Source organism: Anopheles funestus, chromosome 3RL (genome assembly GCF_943734845.2).
Source record: "Anopheles funestus chromosome 3RL, idAnoFuneDA-416_04, whole genome shotgun sequence".
Lineage (NCBI taxonomy): Eukaryota > Metazoa > Arthropoda > Insecta > Diptera > Culicidae > Anopheles > Anopheles funestus.
The window spans coordinates 28612382-28631699 of NC_064599.1; the positions used below are offsets into that span (position 1 = coordinate 28612382).

General features: G+C 43.0%; 1 protein-coding gene across 11 annotated transcripts in view; it reads left to right on the plus strand.

Annotated features, from left to right (window-relative positions):
• LOC125768550 (protein vein) overlaps positions 1 to 19318 on the plus strand; it is a 115884-nt gene that overhangs the window by 59033 nt on the left and 37533 nt on the right. For 2 of the 11 annotated variants that reach the window (XR_007418919.1, XM_049436357.1), the window contains exons 1-2: positions 1389 to 1819; positions 7740 to 7946. The gene's annotated coding sequence lies outside the window, so the exon portion shown is untranslated. The other 9 variants (XM_049436358.1, XM_049436359.1, XM_049436361.1 and 6 more) reach the window with 9 other exon arrangements.

Consider the following 19318-nt stretch of genomic DNA (forward strand, 5'->3'; position numbering starts at 1 on the left):
TTTCCTCCACCGGAAGGTTAAAACGGGTACGAAGCGACCGAAACTGCGAGTCACTCGACGACGGTGCGCACAACAGGAAGACTTCTCGGCGCTCGCTTCTCCAGCGCGTTCCGGCTGGCCGGGCACGCTTTTGTTGCGGCCGTTTCGGTTGTTGTTGCGGCTGTTGGTTGGTTTGCCCCGTTTGCGGCTTTTATGCTGGCACGATTTGGCCGAATTCGGAAGCGCTGATGATGACCCCGCGGCAAACAAAACGCACAACAACACAAAAAAACCAGCCGGCGTGCATCGAAGCGATCGACCACGATTAAACGTACATTGGTGGAGAGGGTCGGACCGTGGTACGGATGGTACGGAGGGTTGAGTATTGTTCTGCTACTGGGCAAAAGGTGCAATTGTATCGGATCGATATAAATTCCGTACTTACTTTCGCTAATTCGGAGCTAGAATTTTAAGTGGACGTTTGATGCAGTGCAATAAAATAGATGAAATTGTGCTGTAAATTGAAGATGGGTTTGTATCTTGACGTCAAAACGTTCTTATTCCTGGTATAGATCCGGGTTTTAGATACATTTTAGATAGATCTTTTTAGAAGGACAGTAAAGCCAGTCACGTTTGTACACGACATGCAATATTCTTCTTTACCTTGTCCTGGTCGTGTATGGCTTTCCTCAAATTTTTATTCTTTACTCATAGCTATATGATCAATCCTGTCTGATTTTAAAAGCTTTAATAGCAAAATTAAAAATAAAACTACTAGCTACTTAGACTTACAGTTTCATTGAGAACATGAGACAACATGAGACGTATGTTATTCCTTAGGGGTTCAGCAATTTGGTAGGTAACTGTTCAATGCCTTTAAGTCAAATATATAACTCCTCTAACTGCAGAATAGATGTACAAGATAGTCTAAAAAAGAAGAAGCTCGATTTTTTTCGTAAAGTTCCTCCTCAAAGTTCTGCAGATATTGCTCGCTTATCACAGCTATATACCAACGATGCGGAACATGTGGCGTGTAGCGCGTGCTTCACCATCCATACAAGTCGCAGATCAACCCATCGGAATGGAGATGAAAAAAAGAATCACTTGTATGTGTGTGTATGTGTGCGCGAGTGATGATCCACAATCCACTCACTTCTTCACGCCGGTAACAAAAACCGTCACTCACGGAAAAATCTTTACCCTTCCCAGTGTAGCATACTACGTGCAAAGAAAACTCAAACCATGGCCACTCTCTGAGCTTGAGTTTTCTCTCATATATCTCGTTGCTGTCTCTACACGAGGGGTTTTCTCGCAAACGCAAAACTCGCCACTCAACGCGCACGCACGCACGGTTCTCAGCGCTCTACCGCTCCAACCGGTGAGCGCCTTGGACGAGAGCGAAATCTTCGCTGGTACCGAACCGCGGACAGTTTTCTGCGAATTCGAGTTTTTCCGATTCAGTTTCATTTGGTTCGCCGAGCTGCACGCAAGTTCCGAGAACGAATGCTAACCCGTAACCGTCCTTCTCCTCTTCCTCCCAAAAACCTTCGGTGAAAAGAAAGAGAGCAAACAAAAAAAGGAAATAATAAGGCCAACTTCGCGCAGGCCTTAAAGCCCCACAGTTTTGCCAATAAAGTGGAAGATTGTATTTTATTGTAAAAAAACAACAACAAATATTAACGCTTGTAAGAAAGAGTTTAAAATTGTCATTGAAAAGTATGTGAGTGAAAATTAGAAGCAGTGGTAAAGATTCCTCTTTGGTTTTCGCCTATTTGGTTCCGCGAGTTCAAAACAGATGAATCGTTCGAAATTCACAACCTGATCCTAGAAAAGAAAAAAGGTGCGTGTCTGATTTCTCAGGTGAAAATTCCATCAAAAATAAAGTTAAAGTTTTTCCAAAGTGCAATGTGTAGTGATCGTACCATGTTGTGCGTGGGCAGTGACGGTGAATGAAAAAAAATAAATAAATTGAAAATGAAAGGTGATTTATGACACACATTAAGTAGCGAGAGGAAAATAAGTTGCCGAAAAACGATTTACTGTACACCGTTGCGATCGTGCATGCGTGAACCGGTCGATCGAACAGTCAGCGATCACTGCTGGGACAATCTTCAAAAATCACACTACGGAGCGCGTTTTTAGTTTCATTTGTTTCACGATCGTGCTCTAGTTCGTTATGCAGGCGGTAAAGTAAGTGTTGCAACGAAAAATTTAATATCTCACGTTCAAGTTCTTATCCGCTTCCCTTGCTACTTCTTGCCGCACCTTCCGTACCGTGGGACGGTTGAGGGTTTGATGTTTGAAAGTGATCGTTTCCGGGTTGGCGCTTTGTGGAAGCCTTTTCCCGATCACCGAAGGCGCCGCGAAAAACACAGCAAAAGAAGCCGCAAACTGATCGGACCGCGATGCTTATTACACCCTGAGCATGGGAGGACCGGGATGTTATACCGGGGGCGCTACTGCTGGGCGCTCTTTTGATGCCTTGTGATTATTTATTTAATTATTCACTTACTCACCTTCTGTCTTCACACCGCAGTTTCGGGGCGGGTGGACGGGTTCCTTCCTACGGTTGGGCGAGTGTGCGTGTGTGCTTTATCGGGGGAAGTGCTTAATTCGGGCTCCTTAATCAGTGGCCTCCCGGAGATTCCGGGATTACTTTCCCGTTTCATTTCCTCGGCCACCTTTGGTTGGGGATTTTTTTTTTTCTTGTTTGCTTTCGAGGGCGTCTTTATTTTGTTAGTGCTACAAAACAAAGCGGGGTAGCCGGGAACTAGACAATGTGCGGTGCCGTATGTGTGCGTGCGAGAAACAGGATTGTTCGGTGGAGTAATTATGTAATTTTCAAGTTCATACATCTGAACCGTATTGGGTCGGTAACGCGCACATGTACGTCCGCTGTTTGTATGGCTCACTGTACTAACGCCGAGAAACACCGTTCTTTCGCATGTTGGACGGTTCCACATGCGGACGAAATGTTGAGAAGATAAAAACCGCTGCTCAGGAAATGCTCAAACCAAGAGTTTCAATTCCAAATGTTTTCCTACGGTGAAACAGTGCGGCGAATAATGATTCTGGGTTGACTTCTGATTTGCATTAGTGAAACACTTTTCTCCAAAAAATGTGCCAATTGTCCGATTTTTTTTTAATTAAATGCAAAAAACGAATTAAAACTATTTTATATCATTTTTTGCTAAATTTGAAACACGATATTTCTTGTGATTTGTGAGGCCACAACATTTTTCTTCATACTTCTTGTACAAATCTTTTGACAGATCATGTTTTAATTTTTGTGAAGAAAAGAATTCAATTCGCTCAATAATATAAATTTAGTTCTTGATTAAATTGACAAAATTTAAATAAGTAAATTTAATTTACTACTCTTGTGGCACTACAACCTCAAGTCTTGGCATAGCAGTTCTGGCTCTAATTGACTTTGTTTTTCCTTAGCCGGATAAAATTCGAATATCCGTTCTTGTGAAATAAGACCACCGCCATTATCACATATACTACTCATACTAAAATTGCATATTAAACAAAAAAGATTACGTACGAAAAAATGTAAAATGTTCATTATTCGACAATTGAAGTGAACTAAATGCTATCGAATAAAGGCACCAAAATTTGGGGCGAGTAATGGCCCCAAAGATAAACGTAATGAAAATTTATTTCCGTTAGTTTATATTTTTAATAAATAAAAATTGATAAACCCCAACTTATAGCGAGCAAATGTCAATCAGAGCCCAGCAAAAGAAGAACGAGCCGAACCATCCATCTTCAATAAACTCAATCAGTCAGCTCAACGATATGTTCCGGGCACATAATTCACGCTGCTCACTTACCCATTTGCCAATATATCGATATCAATCTGGCTGATCAGTTCCGGAAATCTTTTTTTGTTTTTCGTTTTCCTCTTCTTGCTTTTTCTTTATTTCCCTCTGGCGGATCGATCGATCCGTTTCCTTTTGTTTCCGCACACGCACACTGGAAGGATGAGATCGTTTCTCTCTCTCTCTCTCTTGCTGGAGATTTGTTTTTTTTTTTGCTACACCATCACATTTCCATCACATTATTGGCCATCAAATTTGGACTCCTTGGCTTTACCAGAGTGAAGGGAGTATAGAGGGTAGAGAGAGAGAGAGAGAGGAGGGTGTACGAGGACGGTGGAATGCGTGGTTGCTAGTGGCGAGCCCACACCCGATAATTATTCAATAAAGCATTGCGCGTTGTTCGTTCCGGGGGCCAACTGCAGGCCACTGCGGCCGCATAAATCCGTTGCTCGGAAGCCGCGAATATCTCATCTTGCGGGCGCGCGCGCACACACATAGAAGAAGGGTGTCTATTTTCGGTTACAATTATCCGTGTTTGCTTTCGTCTGGCAAATTGATTTATTTGCTTCCTTTCCCGTTTTCCCCCATCCTCCTTCACCGTCTTACCCCATTCGATCCACCCAGCCACCAACTTCACTCACCGGAAAATGGCGTGAGTTGGCCGGAAGGGTGGTATGTGAAGCAGGCGCGATTTCGCGAGATCAACGTGTGAAGATTCGCGGACGGAACCACGGTGTTTGCGAACGGTGGTACAGAAGAACGGGGCAGAAGAGTTCGGAGTCCAACCGGTGGCAGCGGGCGGACCACTGTATGTCTGTGTCTGTGTCGGAGGCGGCGCAAAAGTTCGGCGCGCGCTCCCGGCTTCTAATAATTTCACACCGTAAGGCCATTCGCGCATTTGCTCAACCCCAAACCATCTTATGCACGTCTCTGTGTGCGCGTGTGTGTGTGTGCGCGCGGGTATGTTGCTACATGACGGAATCGTAGCATGCAGCATCATCATGAGCCAGTCCTCCATCCTACAGCACATGTAAAGGTTGGTGGTGGTGTGATTCCGCGCAACCATAACGCAAAGGCACACTGCGCGTATACAGCACGCGCTCGGTTGTCCTCCGTGTGGCCGTGGTGTGCCCCAATGTGGCCACTGCCGACGGTGTTGGCGCAAAGTACGCAACGGCTATGTCTGTGCGCGTCTGTCGGCAGTGGCCTAGGCCGTAGCACGGAGTGGTTGGGACGGGAAGGGAAAACGGGGCAAAACATAAGGCAAATGCTTGTTCGCTGTGTCTGAAATGTAAATATAGATCGGCGGGTGCAGGCGAAAAGCGAGAAAAATCATCTCTCTACCCGTGATGCGCCCGCCCGTAAAGCAGTTTTTCCCGGAGCACCGACCGAGCCAAAGCCTGCAACATTTCCATCACGCACTCCGACTGCGCCCGTGTACTGTGAAGAAGGGGGGAAGGGGGTGAAGGAAGGGAGGAAGGAGGAAAACGTCCTGGTCGCTGGGGTAAGGGCAAGGGACGGAGGTTTGTGCTCCCTCGTCTCCCCATTCACCCTCCGCCTCCCGGAAAGGGAAGGACGCGGACGACAACATGGCGGGGAACATGTCGGTCTGAGGTGTCGGAATTGAGATTTGGGATTTGTGTATGTTTTTTCCATGTCCATCCGTGTTGGCATGTGTGTGCGTATATATGTTTTTTTTTCTTCTTTAAACCATACCTATGCGTATGATGTAGCCATTGTAGGAAAATACTATTGGTTAGTCCAGTTTTGGCTACCCTTTCTCTCCCCTTCACACCCATCAAAACGGGTGAACGGGCAGTTTGTCATTTTAATTTGTCTGAAATGGTCACAACTCGGGTGTGTCACACTTTTGGATTTATGATGCTTCTGTGCAACTTCACGAATTCATCATACACGTGCGCTAATTTTGAACTATTTTATGCGCTCGTTTTTTCTTAGTTAAATAATTACTTCATATCGCGATAAAAATCTACCGAGACGTTGCCTAATAAGCGGCAGTAGCATATAAATCACCTGTAGCGAAATGATGAACTCTTCCAAGAGTATAGAAATAAACAAAGCGGCCCAGCTGTGTGTTGATGATTATTTAAGCGTAGCGTTAGAGCTCCTGGCCTACTGCTTAAATCCATCAACCATTGCTTATGCTACCAGGTTTAACATATTACTTCGACAAGAACCAGCTGGATTTAGCTTCTTTTTTTTTCTTCACCTTGTTGGAAAAATCATTTCTCATTTGAGCAATTTTTGCGCTCTCGCTGCTGAACGATCGAGTTTTCCCCTTGCAACGGCACAAGAGCGTAAAGAGCGCGTGCCCATCGCTCACAGTGAGATTAGCTGCGTGAGAAGACTGGAAAGTTGAATATTCAATCAGTAACATTCACGAAGAAGTAATTCAGCGTGGAAACTGTTCGAGAAAAAAAAATGATCAAAATGACTGCATTTTGAATATTCCAAAAGAAAATGGAGATCCGCGTTCTGTCAACTTTTTGAAGGTATACATAAGCGTGAAAAAATTGAAATGCATTTCTTTTTAATAAAATTTTACATGTTGATAAAAATGAAGGTATGGCTAAGAATTGAGCACACAACCAGCTTTACCAATCAATCCCAGAACGGTAGTGAGACATGGCGTGAGATAAATTCAAACCCGGTACATAGCGCGCACCGGTAACTCATGGGTTTCCTTCTGCTGGTGGCCTTCAAATTTTCACACCCCATCACCAATCAGCCAAGCTGCGGGCTGAACCGGGCCTGGTGGATGTCCAACCAGACAACCCCCATCGCTCCAAAAAGCCCTCGAGCGGCCAACCGAAAATCTGCGTTGAGGTGCGCCACCGATCGCGAATCGATCGCGTGCAAGTGTGTATGTGTTGGTAAGTGATGTGCGCGCGTGCCCTCGTTGTTGCGTACGCAATGTGTGAGAAGCGCGACCGAACAAATTGAAGCAACAGAAATCAGCAAAGCAACAACCCAAAAAAAAATACACACACATACACACACGAGTGTCTCTTCGTCATCCCACCCGATCACATTTCGGACCTGATCATGCGCTAGTTGGTGTTGCGCTTTTGCGGCCAATGATTTATCTTTCGGAGGTTTCAGAGTAAAAGTCGTACCATTCGGACAAGTGTAACATTTGTTGTTTTTTTTTTCGAACAAGTAAAGCTATGATAAATGTGCGGTTCTGTGTACGTGTGTTATGGAGATGGGTTTGCACAAGAGCGTTAAAAACAAACTAAATCAAAGTGTGACAAGGTGATGATATGAACTGTAAGCTAAATATTGCATTAATAGAACGATTCGTAAAGATAAAGCACGAAAAGATATGAAACACAATTAAAGAAGTGAATTTTGAAGTGTGCAAAATTGTGTACGAACCTCAGCACTAAGGTGAACACGGAGGCGTGCAGTCTCCCATTGATCCTTTTTGCAACGTTTTCATATTTGTGACTTTCATGCTGTAGGCTGAACGATTTCGTTGTCCTCGTTGGGTGAAAATAAAAATAAACGTCAAATCAACGCGCGCGCTCCCGTAAGCTGTCACTGCGCGGCACCGTAACGTGAACCCGTGAACGTGAACCCGATCAAGCGGCAAAGTGTTGGTGCGTGATTGTTACGCGTGCAGATTCAAGCGACAACAGCGACGTGTTTAAGGAGCGAGCAACCAACACGAAGCAAAAGGCTCGGTACAGTGCGTTAGGAAACGTGTCAAAGGATGTTTCATGCGTTTGTGTGTTTGTGTGTTGGGGACAGAGTTTTAGCTTACTTAAATGATTAGTCCTTTAAGTGTTAATTTTTTTTATTTAATATTCTTTAAAACGATATGAGATCATAGTCTGATCAACCTGATCATTACTAAAATGTTGAGTGTAACAAATACTACATACATATTATTTTCCTTACTTTCTACAGTCGATAATAAACAGATAGAAAAACAACGTGCAAAGTGACTTAGTGCAAACAGCAATCGACGACCAATTCCCAGAGGGAATTGTGAATGTAACATGCGAAACCAAACACAAATCTATTGACGGTCAGCAATACCCCAAAAACCCGAGAGACGACTCGGAAGTGCAAAACAGCTTCAAGTGGAACTATCATCGTGAAAATAAACCAAACGTAAGCTATCTTCCACTATTTGTTCAGTAGAATTTAAATAAGTTTGTAGTTAAACATCCTTACGCATCCTAAACATGTTGTCTATATGTTCATTTAAAAAAAAATCGCTCACAGTAGTTGGAACGATCTGGTGGACGATCTTTCGCTCTGCACGAAAGAAAAAAAAAAGAACTAAAACCTCGCGTGTGCGTGGGACAAGAAGTGCATTAAACACACTACACTGTGATGCGGTGAAAATAGAACTTTTTCATTGCGTACTCACCCACCTAGTGGCCGAGTTTTTGGTGAACGTGCACGGCAAAAATAGGGTTTTCCTCAAAGAGAGGCAACAACAAAACCGATTGCGCACAGACGATCCGTCTCCTTGAGATCAGACTGTCTGACTGATTGATTCGGTGATCACACGCCCACACACTTACGCCGTATAGAGCAATCTATCATGTATTGCATTTAGATCGAACCCACCAGGTGGGTGGATACACGCTGTTGGCAAAGTTTGGTCTGCCGATTTGGTTCGATAGAGTTATTTTCGTATCGTAGAAGATCGGTTTTGTTTTTCACATTTTAACCAGCTAGTGGGCTGATTGATTTTCTAACCCTCTCCCTAGCAAAGGGCAATATTTTTTTCTAATAAAAGAATCTTTTATCAGTAACTCTTCTCTTTAAGGCATATAACATTAGTTTCTGTTTAGTTTTCCACCTCTATGCAGTTTGGAATGTAAAACACAACGCAGCAAAGGTATAGGCAGATGATTTCATTGCACTTGTGCAGCCTGCAAACGTATGCACACAAACAGTGCATTCATTGCACATTGCGCTAGTTGGATTAACGTACCAAACGGTTCTTGCTAGCCGAGAGACGGGAATACCGGTGCGGGTGCGCAGTAAAATCTAACCAAACTCAAGAACCATCACACTCTCTCACACGCTCTGCTGTCGTTTTGCTTCTCAATGTTATTTCCTCAACCCTCAACAACTCGCTCGACGGCTCAAGAAAAGCCGTCAAATTTCCCAACCCGTCTAGTCCGTGTGGCGTTGCGTGACGAGCAGAGCAAGAAAAAGGGAATCGAGCAAGAACGTTTTGTGTGGGGTGGAATGGAAGATGGGTTAAGGAAAACAAAAATAGGGGGGGAAAAGAGAAAGAGCGATTGAAAGGAAACGATCTTTAATTTCGGATGGACACTTCGGTGCGACGGAAAAACACAACACGGGCCTAAAGGGGCACCCCCGGTGGGGTGGAACGCGAGGAAGGTAAAATTAAGCAGACGCAAGGCGAAAGATGCCTTCTTCCATCCTCCCTGCCCTGTTTCTGTTTCATGTTTTTCACACTCGTTATTATGATTATCATCACCATTCATCATGCGTCACTAGACAGCGTGTTTTAAAAAAACTGTAGCAACAAGAAGCTAACAGCTAAGTAAAACTGAAACGTAAAGAATTATTCCATCTCCGGCGGGGTTTTTTTTTTTGTTGGGGAGTTCTATTCGAACACATCGTGCTGCAGCGGTTCAGTTCCGTTTCGGTTCAGTAGGGTTTTGGTTGCGTTGGGCATGGCTGTTACTGCCTTAATTCTCATGCACTCTAAGTGTGGACGATTAGTGTGACCCTAAAATAATGTTTTCTGAAATTAAGTTCTGAAGTCCTGAATATAAGATTCTGATATGTGTGTGAAAGGCCACCCGCAAGTTGCACACTGACGTGAGAATGAAAGTCCTTAAATATAGCCATAGTCCTTGACACAATGTTAGCATTTGACCTAAAAAAAACTGAGGAGCTAATGCGTACTCCAAATTTCCGAGGTCTTTAAAGACTTCTCTAAAGTCTTCAGTGTTTCCGCTCAATACATGCATAGCCACATTAAGTTTGGATGTTTGAAGAAATTTTAGACTTCCTAACGGATCTATTAGAGTCTATCCAGCATAGACTTTTCCTCTATGTTATAAACATGGTTCTTTGGCCACTTGTCAGTTAACAACCACTCAATGAAGCTCGACTTATGCTCCTAGGCCTGCCATAGTCACAAATCACTCTGCCATAGCCGTCCAATGGCATACCAGATGCTTGTGGTTGATCTACTTCTCTGGGAGTATTAACTGGCCAAGCCTACTACAAGAACTTTCCCAAGTCGAATTTCCCGGAATAGACCTAGCTATCTAGAGACCCTTTACCAATGGTCTAAAGCTTCTAATGTAATTTCTTCAACTTCTATATTCCATTATGATTTGTTCAAAACTCCACAATATTAACCAATAAAAATTAAGACTGCTTATGGAGAGTACTCGGTTCGGATAGGATTTCATACTAGGTCCTATCGTGTAAGAGCCTTGACCAGGCTGTCCTGATTTATGAAAAATCTAAGATTATTAGGAAGTAATTCCTTGAATTATTGACATCCACCGATATCCACAGACTAAATATTAAAAGGTAATTCGTAGTACTGTTGGTGTCCACCGAAGGTAACAAATAAATATACGTTCCTATTTCGTTAGTGCAGGGATTACAGAATATTATTGAACAAAAGGATTTTCTAATGATAACTCCTAATTCTAGCACCCAACGACCATGACAACTAAGTCATCCACCGTCAAATGGATTGTAATTTAATGTTTTGCGTCACCCGAGGCATGCATATCCTATTTAGAGCCATGACCCAAACAAATTCCAGTTCCGACTCATTCGTTTCTAATAATAATATCTTGTTCATTTAGCGCCCATTTTGACCCAAACGGGTGTAATGGGTGGGCCGAAATTGTGCGCACATGTACATAATGAAACTGACTCCCACACCATTTTCAACTCGGGCACTGACGAATCGTTGCGGCATATTGACTCGTCCAGCAAAATGGCACCATTTAAGCAAACCATTCTGGACATGGAAACCGGTGTAATGTGGCAGAAAATCTTAACCTTTCGCCCCCGGAACGCAGAAACAGCTCCGCCATAAAGTCTAGTCGCCTGTACAGTATGGTTCATGCTCCATCTGCCAGGATGACTAGACGGCCAGAAATGGAATCGCGACCACAGTCAGGATGTTTCTGGTCGCCCAATTACGCGGTGATCGTAAAAACCCGCCCCTGGGTGGAATTGTGCCCCACGAGCGAAAACCAATTTCGCTCAGTGCAGTGCAATTTCCCGGTAATGACGCGAAATAAAGGTCCAAAAATAAATGGTCTATGTTTAGTACTGATGCTGTTCCCAGAAAAGCAGGGAAAGGGTGTGTGCTTAATAGAGGCTATATAAACTATACAAAACAATAACACCATCCTCCCGAACCAATGAGATCAACACCCGAATCAAGTCTAGAACGCATCGTTTTATTCTGGAGGAACGATGACAACCGGACGACGGACTGAAATCTCCTTTTCCATCATCGGATATCGGTATCCGTTCGTTTCGATAGTAAGTGAATTGACCATAATCTTAACCATACGAGTTTTTTGTCTGTTGGAACCGTGCCGGAATCTTTCAATAATTTTAATTAAATCCACCCGACAGACTTGCTGTCGCCCGATGCGAATCGCGAACCCGCGGTACGATCTCACTCGCACCAGCACCTAATTAATAGTGTTAAATTAATTAAAGATTATACAACGGTCGTACCAAGCCACACACAAACATTCCTTTGCCGGAAAGGCCAATGTGGCTGATCGGTGCAACAGTTTGGGATGAATCACATTCATGGAGAAAGATGGTAATGCCCTCGAGAACACAGTATCAAGCCGGTGGCGATTGATTTGACGTTCGGGGCTCGCTAAAGCTTTCGTGTCTATGATGGATGCACTCTGCCGGTACTGTGAGACGATTGCACTGCAAATGCATTTGCAACAGCTGAGTGCTAATGATGCAAAGCAGAATCTTACCGAAAGCCGAAACAGGCGCTTACCATCACTGGTACAGGAAAGTGAAAGACATGTGTTTTTTTTTTATTTTAACGTCCTTTCCAAATTATTAACCCTTGACTGTCTTGATGATCTTGGAGTTGAAAACCTTTTCTTGAAGTTTACAAAACAAGGCGTATAAAAATATTTTATTTTAAGAGTTTCAAGAGAGAAAAAGAACAATTTCACATTCGGTCGATAACTCTCATCATAACTGTATTGAAATTTATCTAAAAACATTCAAAAAAAAGTTGTAAGCTCTTCAGTAAATCATTTGTTATTACATAATTTTTAAAGTAATATAATTATGGAAACTGTTCAACAAACCAACACGTGTAACCCGTCTACTGGAGGGTTAATAATTCCAATCACTCTGAAGCGAATGCTTATGGCACCACATGTCTGGTAGTTGTTTGGCGATGAAACTTTTCAGACACTCGCACAATCAAACGTAAGAGGAACAGAGTCATACGTGAACTGTAACAAGTTAACTGAATATGGTAGCATGTTGAAAGATGGTGCACCGATTGCAAACCGAACCGTGTTGTTCATCATCATCTGTTTGATGCCGAATTTCCCTACCACTTTGGGGATTTGTTTAAATGTCTGCAGGGTTACTTATTTATTGAATTATTGTTTCATACGTCTATTTTGAACATAATTTCAAATAAAGTCTACAACAATTTCATATAAAATAGTAATCCAAAATTAAAATTTAAAATAATACAAATTATTCTTTTTGTAGTCATAAGAACAATATTTAGACCATATCTGGCGCGTTGTGTTGTTCATCCCATCCAAGTCGTTTTTCGGTTTGCTGGGAAAGTTTTAGACTCTCGGGAAGGGCTCACTCTACGCCAATTTCGAGCCAAAACCGATCAAGCAGTAGAAGATGCCTGTTCGCTCTTCGTGAAGCGTTCACAAGAAGCCTCCCCTGCTCAGTCAGGCACAAAACTCCAGAGTCAAAATCCCGCGAACCATCAGTCGCGCAATGGGCGCACAACAGTCGCATGGTGGTACGGCAGTGTCCGCGCGGTGCACTGCAAGTTTCCTTTTAAAGATAATCAGTTTAGTGAGTGAAATTGTGCCTATAAAAACGCGCACACACAGACTCACACAAAGCGCAGAGACACAGATGAACACGCGGTTCGAGAGCCGGTGGTTGGGTCGGCAAATGGCTGGCAAAAATGATGATGTGTGTCTTCTGTCTTAATTGTTTATGCAACTTGCGAAATGCGGCTCGAAACGGCGAGTTGCAAGTTGTGACTGCTGGGCGCGCTGGGATCCCACGATCACGCCAAGCTGATTGTGACCAACCCGACCAACCCGTGCCCCATTCCCTTTCTGGTCGCTTCCACACACACACACACACATGTGCTGGTGAGCTTTGCGCGACTATTTAAGGGAAGCAGTAGCGAAGGGAAGAACCGCACGCTGGACGAAAAGGGTCGGATGCATGTGACCCACAACATGGGGACCGTTGGGTCCAGTGCTTCGCACTTCGCAACGGCCTACCGGACAAGTGCGACAATGTGCTTGCTATCTCTGTCGTACTGCCAACTTCGTCACCATTCCGCCAACCCCTCCCTCCTCATCTTCTTTCCCATTGCCCGATGTGCAACAAAACGTTTGGAGGCAGCGCACCACTTAAGATGTCGAAGACAATTTCGTCGCCCCAATGTGGTTTGCTGGCGGCCCGGGCAAACAACCTTCTCCCCACCCCCTCCTGGATGATGGCGGATGATGTAGGGTCGGCCTGATGCAGCGGGGGACGGCGGGAGACGGCGTGTGAGGGTGCGATTTGATACGATCCAGCTGGGATCCGGTAGCCGGAATCGACGGAAAAGGAAATTGCAGATCGCCGATGTAGAGATTCCCTTTTCGACCGGCCTTTACCTTCTATATCTATTTTGCTCACTGTTTTGTGTTGGTGTTGTTTTTTCGTTGGTTTTGTTTTTATTCCTTTGTTCGCTTCCTTACACACTGCCCTTTTTTATGTCATTTGCTTCGCTATGCGATGAGTGATTTACAAGTATCTAATGCACACATAATGTGCGTAAATTTTGCTTCACGAATCTTTCCCCTAACCGAGCAATGATGAGAGATTTCGATTATGTTCATGTTTGACTACAATGATTCAAAACAAAAACCAACCCAAAGATGAGTCAATTGCGATCAATAGTATACAGGGTGCCTCTAATTGGCCAATGCATGACGGCATGCCACCGGTTTGCCCTTTTTCCCTGCCTATATTCACCGTTCCTTTTGCGGCGTGACAAAACAATGCGCATTCACTAGTCAAATGGGCATGTGAAGCCATTCGGAAGGAAGCCTCCGATGAGCGCTAGGTCGTAGATATGGCCGACCGTGTACCGGTGCCTGCGAAAGTTCAAACCGTTTAAAAATAGATCGATTGAGTGCAGGCTTGCATTAATATACCATCTTGTTGTTGTTTTTTTCCGTTTGCTGTTATGGTTTTGTTTTTTTTTGTCCTCGTCCGGTGACTGCGTTGGCGTAAGTTTTCCCACGTCGAACCAGTGGAGACTTTTCACGTCGTAATTTTTTAAAATTTGCTCTACCAAAATGGAACTCATTAGGGGATATAAAGGGGCACAAGATACCGATGAGAAAAAGGGCGAAAAACAGGGGGGATACTGGGGAGAAAGAGTATAGGGAAAGAAAGAGAGAGAGAGAGAGAGAGAGAGAGAGAGAGAGGAAGAGAGAGAAGGAACGTTTTGTATGATGGGAACCTTGCCATAATCGTCAGCAAATCGCGACCATATTACGGACGTTTCTCCAAAGCAGCATTGCTTTTAGGTGCCAAAATGAGAGATTAAAAATGCATTATGTTTTAAAGGCATATAATAGACAGTTTTAATATTTTATAAAAAAAATTAATCAAAAATAATTACGAACATTTGAAAATATTTAACATATTTTTAACTAAACTTTGTTCTTAGTTTTTTGTTGTTGCATGATAAGTGATGATGTAAAACAATTTTTATTTATATTTAAATATTGGAGCCGTATTGTCTCATGTAAAAAAGTTATTATTACATACATTTAAAGCTTATCCTATGATACCGTATGACGATATTTGCGTTGAATAATCAATTCATAATGAAATTCAAGTAACATTTAGTAATTAAAAACGTAATCTAACATTTTCTTAATTAATGTTATTTTATAATAAGCAAAGACAATAATATGTTAACATAATCTCAACAAAACCAAATCGTTTTTTCATCTTAATAAATCGTGTTCAAATGTTCCAGAACCAGATTCTAACGATCTTTCAGTCTGGTACCTAATGTGCCCTAAAACAGCTTTTACCGATCGACATTAAAAAATTATTAAAAAAATGCGGTAAAATGAGTCCCGGTTGCAGGCGGCGCATAAAATTTGTTACATACAAACAACAGCAAGCGCCGAAGCGCAACTATTAAAACCTCGTGAACGTTTATTTTTACGTCCTTTTTGTTGTCGTCCTTTGCGTACACGGTTTCCCATACCATACGAAGGAAATAAACCGAACAGTTCGCTGTGGTACATTTTCTTACCAACAACCAAAAAAAGGAAGACACACAGGAAGCAAATGAAATGTATCAACGCTACCAACTCACAAGCGGAAAGGAAAAACAAATTTCATGTGACGAAATGTAAAGCGAAACAAAACAACAACAACAAAAAAGGACGAAAAACAGAATAAGCTGACTGAGCGCGTGACCTTTTTGATGGGTTCTCGGTTAGGCGGCTTACAGTAGCGCCTGCATCGGTGTGCATACTTATGCACATTTACATCTACCGTTGCGCCACCGTCTTGCGATCAACGATGAAAGATAAAAACCATCATATGATGAGCTTGTACCCTCCGAACCCGGCAACGAATGAAACGTCATCAGTTCGCGGTTCACTGGATTTGAAGTTTGGTTGGTTTTCTAGTTCGCTCTACCCACGGGGACACGGGGACGAGTTTTATTTTTTCCACTTTATTCTTTCTAATTTCATTTCCCCACGGACGTATTACCGCAGGGATGTGTAATGTGGGTTTCATCTGGTTGCAAAGGATCGCTGGACGAAAAGATCCATCCAGTAAGAATGGAACGTTTGAGTGATTGTAGGGAAGTGTGAAAAAAATGGAGCCACTTGGGGGAATTTATTTCCGTGAGAGAAATAGAACGGGAAATTTCCACCAAAAACATGTCTATTTGACATTAAATTATTTTTTTATGTTTTATTATTTACCTATTATTCATATTTATCTAATTTTATGTACAAATTTATGATGTATGGTTAGTCACCGGGATATGCTAATAGGAATGATTAATTCTGGATTCTTTTCAAGTTGAAGTGGAACGTTTCACAAGTGGTATCTTTCAGCGCTTAATTTTCAATTCTGTTCAAAGATTTTCAACATGATAGTTGTGCCAATCGTAAAACCTTTAACAGAATCAATTTAATTTAGAATAAATTATAAATTTACCCGAACGCATTCCACTTCAATTTGAGAATAATTAAAAAACTGCACCCACCTTTATCACTTTTTAACAATGTCAACTAAAAATTTTGAGTTAAATAATTCACAAAAGTGTCATTTGACTCTTTCGTCATTTAACTCGTAAAAATTGAAAATAAATTTGAAATTTGAAATATTATTTTATACTTATATAAACATTTAAATCGAAGTATTCGCAAAAAATGATGGAAAAAAATTATGAAGACACACCAAAAATTTTAACAGACATAATAAAGAAATAATTAAACAAATCATTTATCACTAAGCGTAAATAATAAACGCTTCGAGCGATTGCCCGTCACGTAATAAACATTTCTTCGATGCAAAACCCTTTTTTTGCACATGTGCACCAGCCCTGCAGCTGATCTGCATCCCCCCCACCCCCTCCATGATCTCATCCTGCGAGTTTTGTGTCGGCAAGCAGATCAACTTCAAACAAAAACCCATTCTAACCGTACGGTGGCGCTGCATCACTCAACCGTTCGAATGTAATGCTTCTTGTCTGTTTGCCATTTTCCCACCACTTTGGCAGTTGCGTAACGCGAAACTGCAACCACCAAACCGACCGACAACTCACGATTGTCATCATCATGCTTTTGAGTCGCCCTACCTCCATCCTCTCAATCTCGCCCGCGCTCATCATTCATTTTGTTTTTTCGTTCCTTCACCAATCGACCGAAAATGTTGTCACGCGTCGCAAAAATTTCGGTGCGTGATATAATTCGCAACAAATATCCGCTCCACCAACCAAACCGAATGTTCGATGTGGGCGTTGCGAGAACGAACACGAGCCTGACCTTTGGAGGAGTTAGCTTTTAGAGGGCAAACACCTCGATCAGCAGACATGGTGACGGGAGTTTTTTTCGTTGTTGGTTGCGTGTCTGAATCCTCCACGGACAGCAGACCTCGATCGGGCAGACCCCTTCCGGCGAACCCACCGGTGCCAACATCCTTTGGCACGTGTACAGACAGCAATCATCGTCGAGTGAGTGGTCTGTGTGTATATTATCTGGGTGCGTCTCGTCCGTTTGGGGAGATGTACCTGGTTTACAGTCGTTGTGCTTTTTTGCATGCAAATTTTGAAAACTCTTTTCTAAGAAGAAGCAATAACACTAATAGAAGGACACCGTATAGCAGCTCATAAATAAGGTTAAATATATTTTGTTTGCTTTCTGCTCACCATCGTTTGCAAAAAGGTTGGTAAGGTCGAAAGAATAATGCTCCATTTCCATCAGCGCTTTATGCCAACCTGCTGCTAATGTCCTGGCTACAGCTAGAGGTGTGCCAAAACGACAACGCACGACCATTGCCTGAGGTGTGCTTCGTAATGAGTTAATTTAATTAATTGGTTGCTACAGCTAATCGATAAAAATGGTGTTCATTCTGTTTGCCAATCATGTAACATAATCTTGTGTTTATCATCTTCCTTCACTCGCATTTTTTATCTAACCTTCAGCAACCAAAAAAAAATTATATTTGAGTACGAAATTGTTTGGTTTATCATTGCAAAAATGGGTCAGGAACAAATCAAGCCACACCATCGTTAAATGTAAAAGCAGCTGCTGACAACACACACTTTTACTGCCATTTTTTAAATGGCTGCACTCGGTTTATAAAATAAAAAACACACACTCTTACAAAATACAAAAAAAATAAATAAAACAAATTAGGCCAAGCGGCACCCAACGACCGTTGTGGGAAAAATGGTGTTTATCTTTGCGTAAAATCGAAACTTTCAGATTTTCCTTTCCACGACATATGGCCTGGTGCGGATTTTCTTGCCGCCACGGGTCGGGGCCGATAACTAGGCCGGCCAATATTTTAATATCTTTCTCCTGCTGCAAAATATACTCACTGCCTGTTGCTTTCCGTGTACCTATGGCAAAAACCCCAAGAGCGGCACCAAAAATCCTAACAAACTCGCGACCTCGCAAGACCATTGAAACCGTGAAAAATATAACCAGCTAAGGAAACAACGAAAAATAAAAACCCACGGTAAGGTGACAAATAAAGCCGGGGAAAAATGAATTAAGAAAAAAACACACCGTGTCCGATGTCACACAACCGAGTGTGACTGAATGTCTGCACCGATCGCGATTTTTCCCTATGCAATGATTTTCTTTCCTTTTTTTCCTCCACCATTTCTTTAAACGTTCCCCTGTGATGCATGTGTGTGTGTGTGTGTGTGTTTTAGTCGTCTTTTTCGGCTTCATCGTAGCGTCGAGAAATTGGGGTGCCATCAAAGTGTATTGCGCCACTTGCCAGAAAGTCTCGAGCGCATTGGCAAACGGCGCGAGCGAAGCTGACGGCGATTTTTCACCGGCGACATCTCCGAATCACTTGTTTTTTTTTGGTTTGTATGTGTATCACACATACGTCTATCGTTTGCTTTGATGATAGAGGGATGGAAGGGAAGAAAAGGGAAGAGGGAGGGGAAAGGACGGAACGACGTGAGAAAAAGTCATCAGGTTGTGCTTTGGCTGGTTCAACATCGCCTCCGCACACCGGCGCGGTTTCGTAGCCGACACTCATCAATTAAAGTCAGCTTGAGTGATGCTGGCAATGCCGCGGTACAGCGCGCGGTGAGGTTGGGAAGGTTTTGCGACATACGAATTGCGGGTAGCAGCTAACCGAAGGTTCTATGGCCTCGTTCGGGTGTTTGAAAAAGTGGACGCAAAAAAAAAAGAGCTGGCCGTATGCGTGTGGCTGCCGGATCTGTTGCGCTGATCTGTTTGTATTGGCGACAGTTTCCCGAAACCATTTCGGGCAAATGGTGAAGAATGAGAATGAGCTTGTCGCACCAGACAGACGCTAGTGCGGATGACTCACACCCTGCCCAAAAACCCGATGGTGAGGCGTGAAAATGCAAACCTGAAGGTGAATAATCATGCCGCCCGGTAAGGGACTGCGATCGGATTTGCGGATCATCGCCCGATATGCCGTTGATGGCGAAGATGAGTGAAAGAAAGGGAAAGGCA